General features: G+C 40.0%; 1 protein-coding gene and 1 pseudogene across 2 annotated transcripts in view; one reads left to right on the top strand and one right to left on the bottom strand.

Moving 5' to 3' along the window:
* SND1 (staphylococcal nuclease and tudor domain containing 1) overlaps positions 1-18,873 on the top strand; it is a 438,972-nt gene that overhangs the window by 206,526 nt on the left and 213,573 nt on the right. The window lies entirely within an intron of this gene.
* Positions 232-15,500, bottom strand: LOC126949749 (CD2 antigen cytoplasmic tail-binding protein 2-like; annotated as a pseudogene). Its single transcript, XR_007723961.1, has 4 exons — positions 15,477-15,500; positions 13,624-13,809; positions 6,928-7,040; positions 232-1,016 (listed from the first exon to the last, which is right to left on the bottom strand). The product of XR_007723961.1 is annotated as a CD2 antigen cytoplasmic tail-binding protein 2-like (transcript).

The raw sequence follows: 18,873 nt of genomic DNA, 5'->3' as shown, positions 1-18,873 counted from the left end.
TTTGTAAGTGGGGTCTCTCCTTTTTTTTTTTTTTTTTTTTTTTTTTGTAGCACAGTTGGGGGTGTTTACTTGGCAAGCAGAGCCCAGGCAGGGAGGCCACAGGACCCCGACAGGCACCTCCAAGGAGGATTTTCATAGAAGCGAACACTCAGGGATCAAGGCGAATCCAAAGGGGCTGTGGAGAAGTTCCCTCGCTTCTGGCCATTAGCACAGCCAAGGCCCCACAAGGCTTTTATTGGGAAAAGGAAATTGACTGAAAAATGGCCATCAATTTCCTCACTGCCTGAGACACTTGGACTTCCTCCACAAAGTTCAGGAAAGAAGGGCCCACCAAACTCGGCCCCCAGCAGGCTCAGGTGTAGAGGTCAAAGTCAATGCATTTAGAGTTGTAGAACTGACCACCAAGGGGGTCCAGCTTCCAGCAATAAACACCATCAGGAAAGTAGCCTTCACTCATCCAGGTCTGCATCTGGGCGCTGGTGAAGGGCCCATGCAGCTTGGCATCCCCCAGGTTCACCCACTTATATTCCCACATCACATCCACCAGACCATCTCGTGGCAACTCTGCTTCTTCTTTCTGGGTAGGGGTTGGGGTCTCCAGTTCCCTCTCCACCACTTCCTCAGTGAACATGTCCAGGGAGCGTGGGGATGTGGGATTGTGGGGTCCCTAGGCACTTCAAACCCTTCAGCCGCATGGCCAACTGTTCCCTCATTTCCTGGTGCCTGCCAAGGTTGCCCCGGGCCACCATCTGGTCAGCCAACTCGGAGAGCCGATCCAGGTGCTGCGGGGAACTTGGTCACCTGGGCCCCTTGCTGCTCCCTTTGCCTCTTCTTGGGCCCCCAGACACCTCAGTGCCCCAACCACTGTCTCTCTAGACAGTAGGAGCTCCAAAAGTCCCTCCAAGAGGGCTTGGGCACTCACTGGGGTCTGGCCCAAGCTGTCTTCCTCTTCCAAGTCTGAGGCCTGGCGTGGGGTCTCATTTCTAGAGCTTTTACCTGCAGAAGTTCTGTACTCTCTTTATGCAGTGCAAATCTAAAGCAGCTGCCACAATCTGGACCTTAGCAACAGTGACATTGGGTTTGGTCCAGTTGCTAATGGACTCTGGGGAACAAAAACACCACTCTCCTGCTCCTGTGATGCCAGCTGGCTGGTATGTGGGCCATAAACCATAATGGACAGGTAGTGGGATTCCTCTTCCTGGACATCTTTTTCCTTTCTGACCACTGTGAAATAAAACTTATTTTGACCCTCTACCCTAAAAAGCAACATGTGCTAAAACAAGTTTCTTCTGACAAATTTGTTCTTATCTAGAATGATTAGGTTTGGTAGGAGAACATAGAGTTATACTTCCAATTAGCATGGTTTAGTGTTTCTCTGAGTAGGATGATAGTCTTCTAGAATCTAGACTATTACTTCAGTTTCTTCCTCTGAACAAAATGTTGTTTATGTATACCTGCATTTACATAAACTATAGGGGATGTGAAAATGACTCTCTGGGGCTGCCTCTCTCCATTTTGGACCTTTCTAGACCTCGTTGGTTTGACTGGTTCTGCTCTCACTGTCAGAGCAGATCATTCCAGATGCCATTATGTAATTTTCTGTTTTGGGATATGTGTTTGCATGGGTGGGCGGTTTTGTTTTGTTGTTAAGTGATGTTTAATGTCAAGCCAATAATAAACTGGGTATGTAGGCTTGGTTTTGTCATAATGACCACAAGTTAGCTTATTTGTCCTTGTTTCCCAGAGAGGCAGAGAGCCACCCTTCCCCACCCCTACACGATGTCTACGTTTTGCAGGGGCTCTTGTCATCACAGCTGCCTAGGAAGTACAGCATGGCCAGTTGGCAGTTCTATTCTGCAGAGACAAAAAGGAGGAATCTTCTCTCTGGTTGCTACCACGACTGATTGGTTGGCTTCCTGTGACCTAAATAGAACCAGTAGGAATGAGTTTGCTGTTCCTGAAATAATACTAAAGTTTGCTCTATTCCCTTCCCAGAATTCTCAGGACCTTGTTCTTTGGGAAGGCCAGGTGATATGACACATTTATGATTCTGGGGCCTTAGGTTGTATTACATCATGCTTGGCCCTTGATTTCTTGAGGAGAGTAATATTAGCTGAAGTTTTCTGTCTGGGTAGTTTTTCACAGAACTTGATAGAATCACCTGGAGTACTTACAAAAAATGGTGACGCCCAAATTTAAAATCTAAGTACTGATGCATGGTGTTTTATCAGTGTAAATCTTCACCCCTAGAGGTTCTTGCTTTATTTGTCTGGGGTGGGGTCTGGCATTAGTGTTTTAAGTGGTGATTCTGGTGTGCACCCAATGTTGTTAACCACTGAGAAGCGGAGTCTAAAGGAAACAGGAGGTGCCAAAACCAACAATCTTTTCTGCTCTGAGATTAAGTCTGCAGCATAGATACAGGTAATAGGAGGAATAAGAAAGACCTTACAGATGTTTATGTTCTCAGATCACTTTTACAACTCTGTTAATTTCTTCAATACCAACTCTGTTTGGAAAAGGTACATGATGGCAGAGCAGTGGAGGGGCCAGTGGGGAGATGGTTATTTCTAGCTCTGCCTCCAGGTTAAAGTGTGACCTTGCAAGTCAGTTAACCTCTTTTCCTAAGGCCCTTAGCTGGTCTTTTTTGAAAGTGGCATTAACAGTACTGTCAACATTATGCTTCCTTAATATGTGTCTTCTTGGTAATGTAAAATTCCTTCAAACCTCTTCTCAGATTCTTGGTAGAGGGGATTTCACTGGTGGGAATGTTTATGGGTGAGACAAGCAGTAGCAATGAAGCCACAAGTTTCCTTTTGGCTGTAACATCTAGTTGTAGATTTTCCCTTTTGTAGCTCTTCCTTCCCAGGCTCTTGATTTTAGGTGATTAAGTTTTCTTGGAAGTCTGGATTTACAAAAGTCTGCTTAAGGTGCTTGTTCTTCATTAATGTAATCATATTTTACCCAAATAGTTAATTCTTAGTAATCCCCACCAATCAACTCAGTGGCCTGATTGCCATTCGCCACTGATGTGACCTTAGTTGAATTGCTTATCTGAGAGAGCAGTGGTGTCTGTAACTGATTTTCAAATTCATCGATTTTATCTAGCCAGCGACTGTTTATTATTACTGTTGTTTTAAAACACCTTCCTAGAAGGAATCCTTAGGCAGTAAAAGGTGTTAACCTCTTTTGTTGTCTCTCTTATTGCTAGCTAACCAAAACTGTATCTCCAAGTAATAAATATTTGTGTATCTCCAAGTCATAAATATTTGGGGTGATGAAATAAATTCACGTATAATCATTTTTCAGGCTCAATGTCAGTTGGTGGGTTTATAAAGACTGAAACCCAAAATTAAATATCCAAGAAGCCCTAGAGTTTATGGTGTTCTATTTTGGGGGATAGCCTATGTATATGAAATTAATAATGTGTATTTTGATGACCAAAGTATAATTATTTGGCAGCCTTTAATCTAAACTGATATGCTGGAGTAGATTTGCTGTTTTATGTTGATGTGCTTCTAGATATAACCCCATTTATGACCCTAGCTGTTTTCTTTCACACCTTTCTAAAAGGGGCTTTTATTCAGCCAGTAAGCACAGGTATAACAAACTAGCCAGTGCCAATTGTTAAATATCTTGAATATCATCCATGTTTATAACATAATATTTTAAGAATTATATGACCTGGTCTTAGATAACCCTTCAAGACTGCTTTTCAGGGAGAGATGTAAATCATTGTATCATAAGTTGGCAGAGAAGAGGGAGAATTAGGAATGAGTATTTCCATTTTGGTTTGGATCCTTTGAATTGGAAATATTTTCTATACCTCACCTTGCACTGTTAAGATTTTGTGTGTTGAGTATGACTGAGAATCATTGCTTGTGAAGGGATGCTCTTCGCCTGTCTACCTGGTGTCATTCATTTGTTTTGTTTTTGTGTTTTGTTTTTTGAAACAGAGTCTCACTCTGTTGACTAGACTGGAATGCAGTGGCACTATCTTGGCTCACTGCAACCTCCGACTCCCAGGTTCAAGTGATTCTCCTATCTCAGCTTCCTGAATAGCTAGGATTACAGGTGCCCATCACCACATCTAGCTACTTTTTATATTTTTCAGTAGAGATAGGGTTTTGCTATGTTGGCCAGGCTGGTGATCCTGACCTTAGGTGATCCACCTGACTCAGCCTCCCAAAGGGCTGGGATTACAGGCGTGAGCGACCGCTCCTGGCCTTATTTGTTTTTTAATCAGTGCAGCATTCCATGCTATAACCTAAAACAGTAAGTAAAGTCTGGAGGCTGTGATTTTCCCATCTGGGAACTCAGGGGAAGAATGGAGTGTATAGGCAGAGCATGGCCATGCCCACTTGTGCCACGTTTTTGTTTTGCACTATGCTTCATTTTTAACACATTTGTTGAAGACTTTTTCACATTGATAGATTATGTCTAGCAATAAGACATTACTATTCATTGTGGATTAGAAGGTAATCCCCACATTATTCCCCTCACCTTCTGCAGTTTAGCTTTGATTTCACTACCTAAGAGGTCTTTTTCTAGAAAGTACATGTTTTTTATGTATGGCAGCTTCAAAAGCAGGAGCTGAAGAATGCATTCACTCTTCCTAGTCTGCTAAAGGCAGGGACTGTGGAAATAGAATCAGATTGTTGTTATTCTAAAACTTTTCTAGCTCAAATTTATTTCCCAAGCATGAAAAGTTAACAGCACCCTACCCGCCTAGAATATTTTGGGGGACAAAAGAAATTCTGACTTGATTACCAGGAGTCTTGTCTCCCTCTTAATATGTCTCTAAGAGGTTTTTTGCCCTGGAATCCAGTGCCCTGTGATCTTAGGACAATTCACCATTTGCAGCATAATTTATAAGTTACCCATTCTCTCTTTCCCCTGTAATAACAAAATTGCTGTGATAGCCATCCAACCAGTTAAAAAAAATTCAGGTAATTCATTTCTAAATTGGAACTTGTTTCTTTTAAATCAGCCTTGTAATGTATTACAGACATCACTCTCGGCATTGGCTACAGAAGTGATTTAATGCTGGGTTTTTAATGACTCCTTCATTAATCCTGGTATTCTGGGATTTAACACTCACTGGCCTTTGACCACTGGAAATGATGGAAACTTTGGTTTCATGCATATTGGATAACACTGGGCTGTTGCTGAAGCCATGAATCTTGCCTCTGCAGTGGCATGTATGATTGAGAGTGTTGCGGATGGATGGGTGCTCTCCCAGGCTGTGCACTGCTGCTGAAGAGGTGAACACGATATCTTTATCAGCTCAGGGTGACCTCTTCCCAGCACAGTTGCATTTGAAGCAAGAATTTGCACTGACAGCTTCGTCTCCTGGATCTCTGGACTTGTGAAGTCAGACTTCACCTTTTCAACTATTTCCTAAAAGATGCTTTCTTTGAGAACATGTCCCTTGATGTCTGTATTTTGGATTTTTTTTCTTCTGATAAAGTCATAGAATTTTTTAGTAGAAAGACATCGATAGGACTATCTATTCCACCTTCCTCATTTTGCAAACAAGGCAGCTGAGTCCAGGAGGAATGACGTAACTAGGCCCATGCTAATAATAATGAAAATTAATAACAACAACAGTGACCACCAACATATATAATGCTTACTGTGTGCCAGGCACTATCTAAATGTAGTAATTCATTTTTTCCCCACAAAATCTTCAGGAGGTAACACTGCACAGCAAGTCCAGTATCCCACACAGCTTCTTTCTGTACCTCCTGCTGCTCTTAAAAGCGGAGAAGACAGTGTTGGTTGCATTCCTTACTCTTAATGGAAGCATTGTGAATGTTCCGTGGAAGCAAGGTGCCAGTTTATTTACTGTAGAGTCTTTTGGCCAGAGTGTTAATACCTTGAATAAATGCCATGTTCTTTCTTCCCTAAAAAAAAATTACTGCTTAGTAAAGAGGAAGTCACCTTATCCTTAGAGTATACCATATATTCATATCATCACAACATAACCTAGGACAGGGGCAGGCAAACTCTTCTCCAGTTTTTGGAGTTAAAGTTTTATGGGGACACCACACCCATTTGTTTGCACATCATCTATGGCTGCTTTACCTCTTCTCAGAGGCTGTCATATTATAGTATGCTCCCTTAGTTACTTTGTTTTGAACATATGAATTAACCAGTGCTCTATGAAGGTCATATTGCCAGAATCGTAAAACAATAGCTAAGTTTTTTTTTACACAAATATAGTAATTATTCCTGTGAGTGTGACCCCCTCATTACAAGCATCATGGAAAGTAACCTGTTAAAGCTCACCTTAAAGAGCAGTGCTCTAAGGTATAAGTTGGCAAACTTTTCTTCAAAGGGCCAGATATTAAATATTTTCAGCTTTGAGAGTCATATGGTCTCCCTTGCAGCTATTCAGCTCTGCCTTTGTAGTGGTAAAGCAGCCATAGATGATGTGCAAACAAATGGGTGTGGTGTCCCCATGAAACTTTAACTCCAAAAACTGGAGAAGAGTTTGCCTGCCCCTGTCCTAGGTTATGTTGTGAAGATATGAATATATGGTATGCTTATAAGACAAATGATAAAATTTCAAAGTGAGAGGAAAGTACCTCAAAAAGTGTCTCTATTGATGGTGTATACTCCGGTGTTGAATACACCCATACAGAGTGCAGCTTGAGCAAAACTTTTCTGAAATGTATACTTAATGATGTATAAATGTTATAAATAAGTACTTAATTTATTTGAATGGTTAGCTATTTAGGATCAATAAGAAACTTCTCCCATTTTTCTAAGTCTTCCCCTACCCCCCACCCCAGGAAATTAGGTAGCTCTTTATATGCAAGCACGTTTTCTTGTCATCTTTTTCTCTTGACCCCTATCAAAGGCTCAGTTTATGAGGAAACAGCATGTTTTGGAAATTGTTTTCAATACAATCTGATGGCTTCTCACTTCCTTCCAATTGAGCTGTCTCTACACTGGTCACTGGGGGTAGAACAGTTCACCACTTCTGTTTGGTGACACCAGCAACCATCCATCCACTTCTTGCCGATGGTGCTCTTCTCCTGGTTATTTGAATTTGTGAGCATGTCCTTATTTTTCTGGGTGTCTGATTCTCATATTTTGTTCAATGCTACCTAAGTCTTGCTATCTAGAACACTTCTGAATCTGTAAAACAGCAGTCTTTCTTGTTAGAATTTTATTACTTTGCTGCCAATTTAATTTTCTGATTTCTTTCTGTTGCTTTCTCCCTTTTTTCATTCTCACCAGTTCAGTGCTGACTAATCCTTTTCTTTGTATACATTGTCAAAGTTTTTAATGTGATCTAATTGAAGGCACTTCCCTGCACTATGGATTTTGCTGGTCTACTAGAGACAGTTTTTCTTTATTTTCAGCATGCCCCTTTTCAGATGCATCTGGAATAATAGCTGCATTCCCACTCCTGAATAAAATAGGTTAGGAAAGCTTCTCATTGGCAAAGCACCTGGACTCTTTGGCAAGATTGGAGGTAAACTCCAGACCAGATCCATCACCAGGAGAATGGGAGGACCAATTTTTATAGGGTGGAAGTAGACCATATGAATGAGGATGTGAGTGAACTGGTGTTATAGAAGCACCATTTATATAAGGGATTAGATAATCTGTCATTATGCTAATTCTGGGTAACAGATGGTGGAGAGTTCTGCATCTCAACAGCAGTATTCACCATGGGGGAAATTAGCTTGCACCTAGATCAGCAGTCAGGCAGGAATTCCATTGAGAGAGAAATACTATTGATGATTACATTAGTGTGTCCCTCTGAGGGCATCTACACATATGCTGGGTTCCTTCAAATTCTCTATAGTTGACATAGCCATGGCCCTTACTAAGTTATAGGATCTCTGTCCTTCTATCTGTAAAGAATTTGAGGTTAATTTAGGAAGATCAAGATTGGAAGTAGGTTAGGAAATGTGGCTCAGAGCATTATTGTATCACACAGTTTTTCTTCAAAGAAAGATGCCATACAGATGTCAAAAACATTGTTTGTCCATGTTTGGAAATGAACTCCAGAAATGAAATGAGAAGCAGGAACTGGATGTGTTGTTTCTAAGTGCCATACCTTATCTTTGGTACAAGATTAAACAAACAAACAAAAAAGATTTAATTAAGTCCTTTGGCTTCACATTCTCTAAGGGACTGTCTTGATTCTGTAATTTTTTTTTTCTCCTTTGTGGTTTTGTTATTGTTTTGTTTTTGAGACAAGGTCTCGCCCTATCACTCAGGCTGGAATGCAGTAACATGATCATGGTTCATGGCAGCCTTGACCTCCTGGATCCTCCTACTTCAGCTTCCTGGGTAGCATGCCATCATGCCCAGCTAATTTATTTATTTTTATTTATTTATTTTTTATAGAGACAGGGTATCGCTATGTTGCCCAGACTGTGGTATTTTATGTGGTATTTTGTTAAATCATAACTTTATCTACCCTTTGTGTGCTGATGATTGTCAACTTTTCATTTCTCCTTATCTTTTCCCAATTTACCACATACCTGCTTTTCATTTCCATTTGTATCTTACTCCCATTTCATAGCCAACATGCTTAACTCTAATGCTGATTAAAATGAACGTTTCAAACTCCAGTGTGCCCAAGAATCACCTGTGTAGTTTATTAAAATACAACCTAAGCAATGGGCTAGACCCAACTTTTTTAGTACTCACCAAATTAGACTCTTCTCCTGTCAAATGAGTCTATTCCTTTTCATATCGGCCAGACACACTGAGCTTGAAGAGAAGCCAAGAACCTAGACAACTCATTTTGAAGAGCTGTCAGGTTGATTGGACAACCATTAAAATGTATCACCACTTGTACAGGGAATATTCCAGATGTGCTTTAAGTAGGCATAGTCATTCATATTTAATGAGTTACTAAGTTGGATTATGAGCTATGGTTCAAGAAGCATATAGCATTTTGGATTGGGAAACCTAAAAGCTAGGGGCTGCCCATCAATAATAGCTTTGATTCCCATCAGGAGCTGAAATAATTAAAGGCGTTTTATCCTGCCTAGGTGTTCCTTGGGGTTTTGAGAGAAAGCAGTTTCATTAGGAAGATGGTGATTTAGTTATTTATTTGTTAAAGAATTCTCTTATCAGTTCTTTCCTTCTACTCTTGCCATCCCTCCATTCCATGCACTCAACAAGGCAGATCCAAGCATTTTGTACCTGCAGGTTTTCCCCCTCTTCAAATCTTCCTGCATTATACTCCTGGATTAATTTTCCATAAATACTGTTTTAATGGTGTTATTTCACTACCATGGCTATTTTAGACTTTGACCATTTTTGTCCACCAAGCCCCCCTGCTCAACTCTATCTCTTCCCATCACTCTCAGCAGTCTCACCTCTTACTTTATGGAGTAAATATAGGGTTATCGGGAAAATGCCTTTAACTTCTTGTTCTCTCAGCTTCCAGTTTGCCTTCCTTATTATGCTTGCTTTCTTACCTCCTGCCTCCCCATCTCTGTAGACAGTTTCACCTTCTTCTTTCCAAACTAATTGTTCTGCCTACATGCTCTGGATTCCAGTTCTTTTGTTCTCCTTGGGATTTTGTGCTATTGGCTATTCTCTTTTTAACTAATTTTATTTTTAATTGTCCTTCAGTCTTCTATTGTATCTACTTTTCTTCTTCTTGTCTTCTCTTCATAGCCAAGTTAATTAGAAGAATTAAAAGACATTTTAATTCTGTCCCATTTGCTATTCATTCCTTTACCTTCTAACTTTGAACCTTCCCTGTCATTCACCAATACTTCCTCAAGGACACTTCTTAGTCTTTACTTTTACTTGACCTCTCTGGAGTGTTTAATACTTATCTTTTAAAATCTTGTTTTCTTCCATCTTTTCAGTATACCACACTTTTGTGGATTTCCTTCTATAAACTCTGATAACTTTTTCTCAATCTGCTTTGAGGGCTCCTTAAATATTTGTGCTTCCTAGGCTTCTCTCCTTGTCCCTCTTCTTACCACTATTCAGTCTCTGGGTGATCTCATGGCGATGCTGCTGACTTCCCTATCCCTGTCTCTAGCAGGCTTCCCATCTATATTCAACTGTTGTTCCTTTACTCAAATGATCCTGTCTTTTGACAGTGTCACCATTTATATAGTCTTTTAGTCTAGAGATCGTGGTGTCATCTTTGTCTCCTCCTCACTCCCAGTACGTGATTACCTATTGGTATATTAGGTTTATCCTATCCTGTCTCTCCTCACTGCCTGGTTTATGCTGTCAGCGTAGAATAACTCAGCAGTTCTTTTTACTAGCCTCTCTATTTCTAGTCTTACTGCCCTCCAATCCATTTTCTACGTTACTGCTTTAATTCTCTTTTTGAAACACACATCGGATTTTTAGAATCATTCCACAGCCTTACGAGTGGAGTATATGAAGCCATGGTCTGACCCCTCCCTACTTCTCCATGTTTATATTTACATTCCCCTGTTCTCATTTACCATTCCTTTAAAAAAAAAAAAGTTAAATGCATTATTATTGAACTTAGTATGCTCTCTAACCTGGAGAGAGCATCTGGTTAGCTCTTACTCATCCTTCAGAGCTTCATTTCTCAGGAAAGCTTTGCTGTAGGTACCCTGTCTAAAATCTGAATTGTGCATCTTGTGTGTGTCTTCCCCCAGCACTTGGTGCTTACTTATAATAAGACTCATAGTAGGCCAGTCACGGTGGCAAAGAGCACGGTGGCCCAGCACTTTGAGAGACCAAGGTGGGTGAATCACTTGAGCCCCAGAGTTCAGGTCCAGCGTGGGCAACATGGTGAAACCCTTTTCTCTACTTTAAAAAGAAAAAAAGAAAAAAAAGCCAGGTGTAGCAGCATGCACCCATAGTCCCAGGTACTCAGGAGGCTGAAGTGGGAGGCTCACTTGAGCCCAGGAGGTGGAGGTTGCAGGGAACTGTGATTGCACCACTGCACTCCAGCCTGGGTAACAGAACCAGACCCTGCCAGCAACAACAAAAAAGACTCATAGCACATACAGCACTAGGTGACAAATATCTATTTTATTCCCAGTATGTAATATCTTTTCTGCCTCATAGAGGGTATTTGAGTTAAATGCTCGTGTCCTTTCCATGGCTCCCCATGGGGTATGTCTCTATTTCTAAGCTTGGATAAGGTCTGAAACACAGATGATGCCTTGTGTGGCATCATTTAGATCTTTAGCTTTGTCTACCACCCTAGAGGTCCTTCAGGTCAAGTTAGTCTGCTTGGTATGATAGAACAGAAAATATGACTTAAAAGGTGAATGTCTTTCTCAAGTTTCATCTTACTAAAGCCAGACTTGGAATTTAAAATCTCATGTTTCCAAATGTAAGTGAAACTCAACCTCATTCGCATGTAATCTCCAAATTGCACCTGTTTTCTTAGGCCACACGAACATTATTTGGTTGTTTTATTTTTTAACTTTAGTTTGTGGGGTTTTTTTTTTTTCCCTCCATCTCTAGTCAACAGATTATTTACTGAGTTGAGTACATGACGTTGCCAGGCTCCAGCTCTTTGCACTGGGGATAAATCAGTGAATATAATAGAGAGATCTATTTTGTGCGGCGCTTACATTCCAGTGGGGGCAATCAGATAAAGAAACAGTGAAGATATATAGGTGATGAAAAGTGCTATAGAGAAAAATAAAGCTATGAAAGAGTCGAGGGAGGTATTCCAGTGCTAGGAGGGGGAAATTTTTTAGTAGGGAAGCCAGGGAAGAGTCAGGGAGGCCTCAGTGGCAAGGTGTCAGGAGCAAGGACCTGAAGGATGGGAAAAAGCAAGCAGCAGAAGGCAAAGGCAATGCTAGAGACAGAGGTCTTATGGTCAAGTGTCCTGGATAGCAAAGAAGGCTTTAGGGTTGGAGCAGAGGGAGCAAAGGTAGGGGTGGTGGGAAATGGGGTTAGTGAAGAAGGGAATGGGGACAGCAGACTTGTAGGCTGTACTTGGCCTTTGCTTTGAGTGAGACAGGAGCCATTACAGAGTTTGGAGTAGAGGGATGGTGACAAGTTTTGTCTACGTTGACCTTCAGAGATTTATTCTGATTGAGAACTATTCTGATTATTCTAGGTGAGAATGGAGTTTAGAGTCATTAGTGCTTTTCTTCTCTCCTTTTAGTAAGTTAAAATCCCATTGACTTTTTTTTGGAAGTAATTACAGATTCACAGAAGTGGCAAGGGTAGTAGAGAGAGGTGCATCCCATGTACCTTTCACCCAGTTTCCACCAGTGGTTAGATCTCATATAATTATAGTACAATATCAAAACCAGGAAGTTGACATTGATACAGCGTCTTTGTATAGTTCTATGCCATTTTATCAACTGTCGATTCACATCCATCCCAATGAAGGTAGAAAATTATTCAGTCATCACAAAGGTCTCCCTAGTGCTACCCCTTCTACCCCTTTTCCTTCCCATCATCCCTCTGACAACTGTTTTCCATCTCTATAGTTTTGTCATTTCATGAACATTACATAAATGGAATCATAATATGTGATTCTGTGAGATGGGCTTTTTAAATTTAGCATAATGCCCTTGAGATCCATGTAAGTCACTCTTTACGTAGTTTGTTCTGGTTGACTTCTAATCTGTGTATTGAATGCAGGAGACAGGCTGTCATGGTGGAAGGATGCCTGTTTTATGACTTGAGACCTGAGTTCTAGCCCCTGTCCATCACTAAATACTACTTACTATCTCTGGATCTCAGTTTAGCCACCTATAAAATGAAGAAGAAATTACAATCAAGGTTCTTTCAGTAATAATTTTTTGGTGAGAGGACTGTAGTAGTCACCAACTCCATCTGCCTTTTTAATACTTACTGTGCAATAATCTCCTATGGTCCTTAGTATATTGTCAAGCTCATACCACTCAAGAAACAGCTCATAATGGTTTTATTGACATGTTGCTGCTACTTATCTTTTTCCAGTATAAGCTTGATAGGCCAATATACTACTTAACAAGCTACAGCCATGCATTACTTAACAATTGGGACACCTTCTGAGAAATGTGTCCTTAGGCAATTGTCATTGTTTGAACATCATGGAGTGTACTCACACGAACCCTGATGGTATAGCCATCTACTACACACAGACGCTGTATGGTATAGCCTGTTGTTCCTATACTAAAAACTGTACATCATGTTGCTGTACTGAACACTATAGGCAGTTATATGACACAATGCATGTATTTGTGTATGTAAACATCTAAACATAGAAAAGGTATAGTAAAATTAGAGTATAAAAGGTACTTACTGTGAATGGAGCTTGCAGGACTGGAAGTTGCTTTGGGTGAATCATTGATGAAATAGGAACTGAATGTGAAGGCCTAGGACGTTAGTGTACACTACTGTAGACTTTATAAACTATACACTTAGGCTACATTAAATTGATTTTAAAAAGTTTTCATTTTCAATAATAAACCTTAGATTACTATAACTTTTATTTTACAATGCTTAATTAAAAAAAAAAAGTTGACTCCTTTGTAATAACACTTAGCTTAAAACACAAACATCAGACAGCTACAAAAATATTTTTATATCATTATTCTGTAAACTTTTTTCTATTTTTAAAATTTATTTATTTTACTTTTTAAAACTCCTTTGTTGAAAACTAAGACACAAACATACACATTAGACTAGACCTACACAGTCAGCATAATCCATATCACTGTCTTCCACCTCTACATCTTGTCCCACTGGAAGGTTTTCAGGGGCAATAATGTAGATGGGGCTGTCATCTCCTATGATAACAATACCTTCTTCTGGATAACCCTTGAAGGACCTACCTGAGGCTGTTTTACAGTTAATTTCTTTAAGTTGAAGGTGTGCACTCTAAAATAACAGTAATAAGTATGGTAGTAAATACATGCACCATTAACATAGTCATTTATTATTGTTAGCCATTACCATTACTGCCTGTACATAATTGTATGGGCTATGCTTTTATAGGATTCATAGTGCAGTAGGTTTGTTTTTACCAGCATCACTGCAAACATATGAGTAATGCATTGTGCTGCAGGCTATGACTACGCAGTCTCTAGGCCATAGCAGATTTTTTAGCTCCATTATAATCTTACGGGATCCATATGCATATATGTGCTCCATCATTGACCAAAACATCATTATACAGTGCATGACTGTGTGTAAATGTGAAGATGAGTGTTTGGTTTTTCATTATTTTCAATGATAAGATGCAGAAAACTGTATCTTATCACTGAAAATAATGAAATTCCTCCTGCTACCATAGTGCTCCACAACTAGAAATGTGTGAGGTATGCTTAATGCTCATTGAAATGATACACAATCTTGTTGGCCTCAAATATTATCATCAAGTGTCATTATAAAGATATGGATAGAAGTTTGAATCTATATTGAACATGCACTTCATGACTATTAATAAGTAGATCCTAGTTCATGTTAAAAATTAAATTATAGGCTGGGAGGAGGGACTCAAACCTATAATCCCAACACTTTGGGAGACCGAGGCAGGAAGATTGCTTGAGGTCAGGAGTTTGAGACCAATCTGGGCAGCATAGTGACACCCCATCTCTATAAAAAAATAAAAAGATTAGCCAGGCGTGGTGGTACACGCCTGTAGTCTAATTCATCAGGAGGCTGAGGCAGGAGGATTGCTTGAGCCCGGAAGTTCAAGGCTGTGGTGAGCTAGGATTGTGCCACATACTCCAGCCTGGGCAACGAAGCGAGATCCTGTCTCAAAAAGAAAATTCATTATAATATGTCTGAGCTAGAAGCTATTTTATAGAGCATTTAGATCTAGCATCTCATTTTATAATAAGGTATGGAAACTGGCACAGGCTTAGCACATTTACATGAGGTGAAACAGCTATAGAGAGAGCTGAAGTTAGAGCCCAGATCCTCTGCTCTATATTCCTGCTCTGTGCCATGTAGGCTTTTGTGAAACAGGCTCAGAACTGCTCTCTGGCCTGAGAGGGCTGAAGGAAGTGCATAAGATTACATGACTTTCGGTATTGAAGAATAAATACCAATGCTATGTGTAACTTCTTTCTTTTGTTGGTATGGATGATAGAGAATTCATTGATCAGTGTTTATTCCCAACATTTCTGTTTGGCCATATACATTTGTTTTGCTGTGCTCTTCTCCCTCTTCACCTATTTTTAATAATTTAGGTGAGGATTTTTTTTCCTATTAAAATGTTGATATGACACAATGTCTTACATTAATTAGACCTTCTTTAAAACACACACACACACAACTCTGCCATGTGGTGAACTGTCTTTTTTAGAATGTTGGTTTCCTCTTTTGTAAGCTTTAGAAAACAAACCTAATAAGCTAAGCTAAAAGCTGAATATGTTTTTGGTACCTGCAGATGTGAAATTATTTTAACTGGTAAGAAGTTTACTGTCTGTGATCGATTTTTTTTTCTATTAGGAAAATGAATGTAGTTGGGGCATCATATTTGGTTAGAAATGTAAAGAAAATAACTAGGAGAATATATCTTTGACCAACAACAGACCTACCTCACATTTACCTTGTTCATTCATTCTTAAGAGCATCTAAATTGATCTCTTTGCTGGAATATAGTGGTATCTTTGAAAACCAGAGATTGATAGGTTCTTTATTTTAAGATACTCATCTCTTATATATTCCACCATTTAATAGGCCATTCACGGATATTTCTAAACTTGCTTTTATTCTTCACCCAGTGGCAGTATCCTGGAAGCCACCTTCACTTCATCACCAGTATTCTCTTGCATTTCTCCTTTTTAACTGTTGGGTTTCAGGTGGGTTAGGGAACCTCACAGAAATTTATGTGTTCAAGTGGAAAACATGTCATTAAGTTCCTACTCAGCTAGTGGTGAGATGACAGAGCAAGACAGAGTCCTTCCCTCTTACTCTATCCTAAGTACCTAAACAGAAGATTAAAGATTAAGCGCTACCCAGCCACCTTTCCTGGACTCTGTAATTGGAGTGGGATTTGCCCAACCATCTGCCTTAGACACTGCAGCTGGAATGGGAATTGGGTAATACACAGCAAGCCCAGGAAAAGAAAATCCTGTTGTGTGCCCTTACCTGGGCATTCAAGACTTCCTGAAGCCTGTGTCACCTACCTCTCATCCTGGGCCTGGGCTCCCGTGTTTCCTAGTTTAGAAGAAGGCATGACCTGTGCAACTCATGCTTAGGGACCATTTATTTTTGTTTTGTTTTGTTTTGTTTTGTTTTAGAGACAGGCTATGTTGCCCAGACTGGAGTGCAGTGGCCATTCTTAGGCATGATTATAACACATTGCTTCCTTGAACCCCTAGACTCAAGTGTTCTTCCCACCTCAGCTTCCCAAGTAGCTGGGACTACAGGCACATGCCACCACACCCCGCTGTACTTTTTATTATTTAACTCTTGAAATCAAACCTCGTAATGTACTGCTAAGATCCTTCTGGTTGCAAGAAACAGCAACAACTCTGACTATTCTAAACAAAAGGAAGATGTATGGGACATTATGAAGAGCTGATATAACTCACTGGAGCATCAGGCTTGGAAAAGAGATGGGGAACAGGTCTGCTGCAAAGGGCCAAGAAGCCAGTTGCAGAATTGTTGTCTTTAGTTAGGAGCAGTCTGGCAAGGACACCCTCTCTTATGGTGTCACAGGGGCAGGACACCGCTATAAATGAATTCTGACTGTTCCCTCTTTGTTGTATTAGTCTCCACGCAGACACATTTAATAGGCCGAGCCTCTGTCACGTGTCTCTCTGCCCCACCTGCCAGGGACAGGGACAGGGTAGTCATCTGATGATTTTCATCTTCTGTGGTGTACAGCTTAGCATTGCATCCAATTAAGAGTACAACAGTGTGATATGTTAAAAGAGAGATGACAGTTGACTGTTACATCCATTGTTTAACATGTGAAAGTTGGCTTTCAAACACATATTGAAAGACCATATTATGCACAAAAGTTTGAAGTGACTATAATCATTTTTTGTATCAGGACCCTTTGAGGTTACTGACTTGAGTCCAGAGTCTCGGACAGTGGTGGAGTAGAGAAAAGTCCCCTGAGTGACTACACAAACTCTTAATGCCTACTCCCGCTGTCACTGACTGAGAGAAGCTGAGGTTGTTTTTTGATACCTCTATTCACACTCCCCATACTGATCTTTCTTGTGAAATTGTGTTTCTCAAAGGATAGAGGAGCAGAAAAAAAAATAAGGAATGAAGGAAACATACCTAGATCTACAATAAACATTTCTACATTACATTGGAATGTATCTTGAGAGAAAAGAAGAGGTCATCAGACATTTTCGCATCATTTCTCCCATACCCCTCAAAAAAATCATCTGAATCCCCAGAAGGCCTGCAAGTTATTGTAATTAAATGTTTAATATATAATTTAGCTAACATATTAGTACTAGAGTGTTCAAATTTACAGTATGTGGATAGATTATTTTTAATATGCTAATAAATTTTTAATGAATGAAGGGCAACCTAGATAATTCATGTGCACAGTATACTTATTTCTATTTTATAGAATTATAAAAGCACAGCAGTATAATAAAGGGAAACAGGCTAAGAATCAAGGCTCTTAGATGCCCATTGTGCTGATGTCACTCTGTTTTTTTTTTAGACAACAACTCATTTAAAAATTTCCTTGGTTTCTCTCTGGGTCTGTCTTCATCTGGGTATGAAGGCATTTGGATTAGTTTATCTCTATGGAGTCTTTTTGCTCAAAAATTCTATGACTCAGTCAGTTATTACTTTGTTTTCATCCAGCAGCCCACAGAACCTCCTAGGAACTCATTGAGTAAAATCAATCAGCTAGCCAATAAATATTTATTGAGTGCCTACTAAGTGTTTTGCTCTTCTTGGATCTGCAGGGAATATGATCTAGTTGGGAAGACAAAATATGTACCCAAAAAAGATAATATACAGCAGTAAAAGCTGAGTGCCAGATGAGTGGTGCAGCTACAGGCACTGGCATGGGGAGAATGCCAGGTTTGGCTGGTGGCTAAGGATAGCCTGTTCAGGCTAAAGCAGAAAGTTGGAAGGGATTGAACGGAATAAGGTCAGAGGTATATGAGGGTAGATTGTAGAATACCTTTCATAATCTGTTGCCCTGTAATTGTGGCACTGTTGAGTCAAAAGAAAACTGGATTTGAAATCAGAAAACCTGGCTTCTAATCATGACTCTGCCACTTACAAAATGATTACGTGTGGCAAGGCTGCAATGTTTTTCTCTTCTTTGGAAGCAATATATACTGCCTCTGTATTCTGTATTACTAGAATGATTAGGTTAATGTGTGTTTAAATGCCTGTTCCATGGTGGACATCCTGTAGATATTCATTAAGTCTGAAATATTATTTTGAGTGAAAATGGATGAGAGTTGTGTCATCAGATGTTTTCAGATTATAGGTTGGACAAGGTCATTGGCAATGTCCTTTTTATCACGGAAACACCATGTTTCTACCTCCAGCCTGTGTGTGCCTCCTTCTTGGTTCTTTTTCACTTACAAGCTTTGTAACCTTTCTGTGCTTCAGGTTTTCTCATTTGTAAAATAGGGAATAATAATAGTCCCTATCTCATCGGAATTTTGTGAAGATCAAATGAGTTAATAAATGTACAGCATTTAGACTAGTGCTCGGTAAACTTTAGTCTTCCTCCCCTCCCCTACCCATTTCCTTTTCCTGCTCCCCTTTGCCCCTCTCTGTCTCCCAGCCCTCCATCCTGCCTTCTTCTCTTTGTCCTGTACTCCTTCCCCCTTCATTGTCATCATTCAGATATGATGCTAATGATTGTCTTCGTATTAGAAAATTTCTAAAAAAGTTTTCTGTGGTGGTTGTGGTGTGTTTAAGGATGAGGATTACTTGCCAACCTAATCCTTTAAGAAGATTCAGCTGACAGTATTTGGAATTGGTCAGCATCGCCAG

The sequence above is a fragment of the Macaca thibetana genome, chromosome 3 (genome assembly GCF_024542745.1).
Source record: "Macaca thibetana thibetana isolate TM-01 chromosome 3, ASM2454274v1, whole genome shotgun sequence".
Lineage (NCBI taxonomy): Eukaryota > Metazoa > Chordata > Mammalia > Primates > Cercopithecidae > Macaca > Macaca thibetana.
The sequence above is the reverse complement of the archived record's forward strand: the minus strand, read 5'-3'. Positions and strand labels throughout refer to the sequence as shown.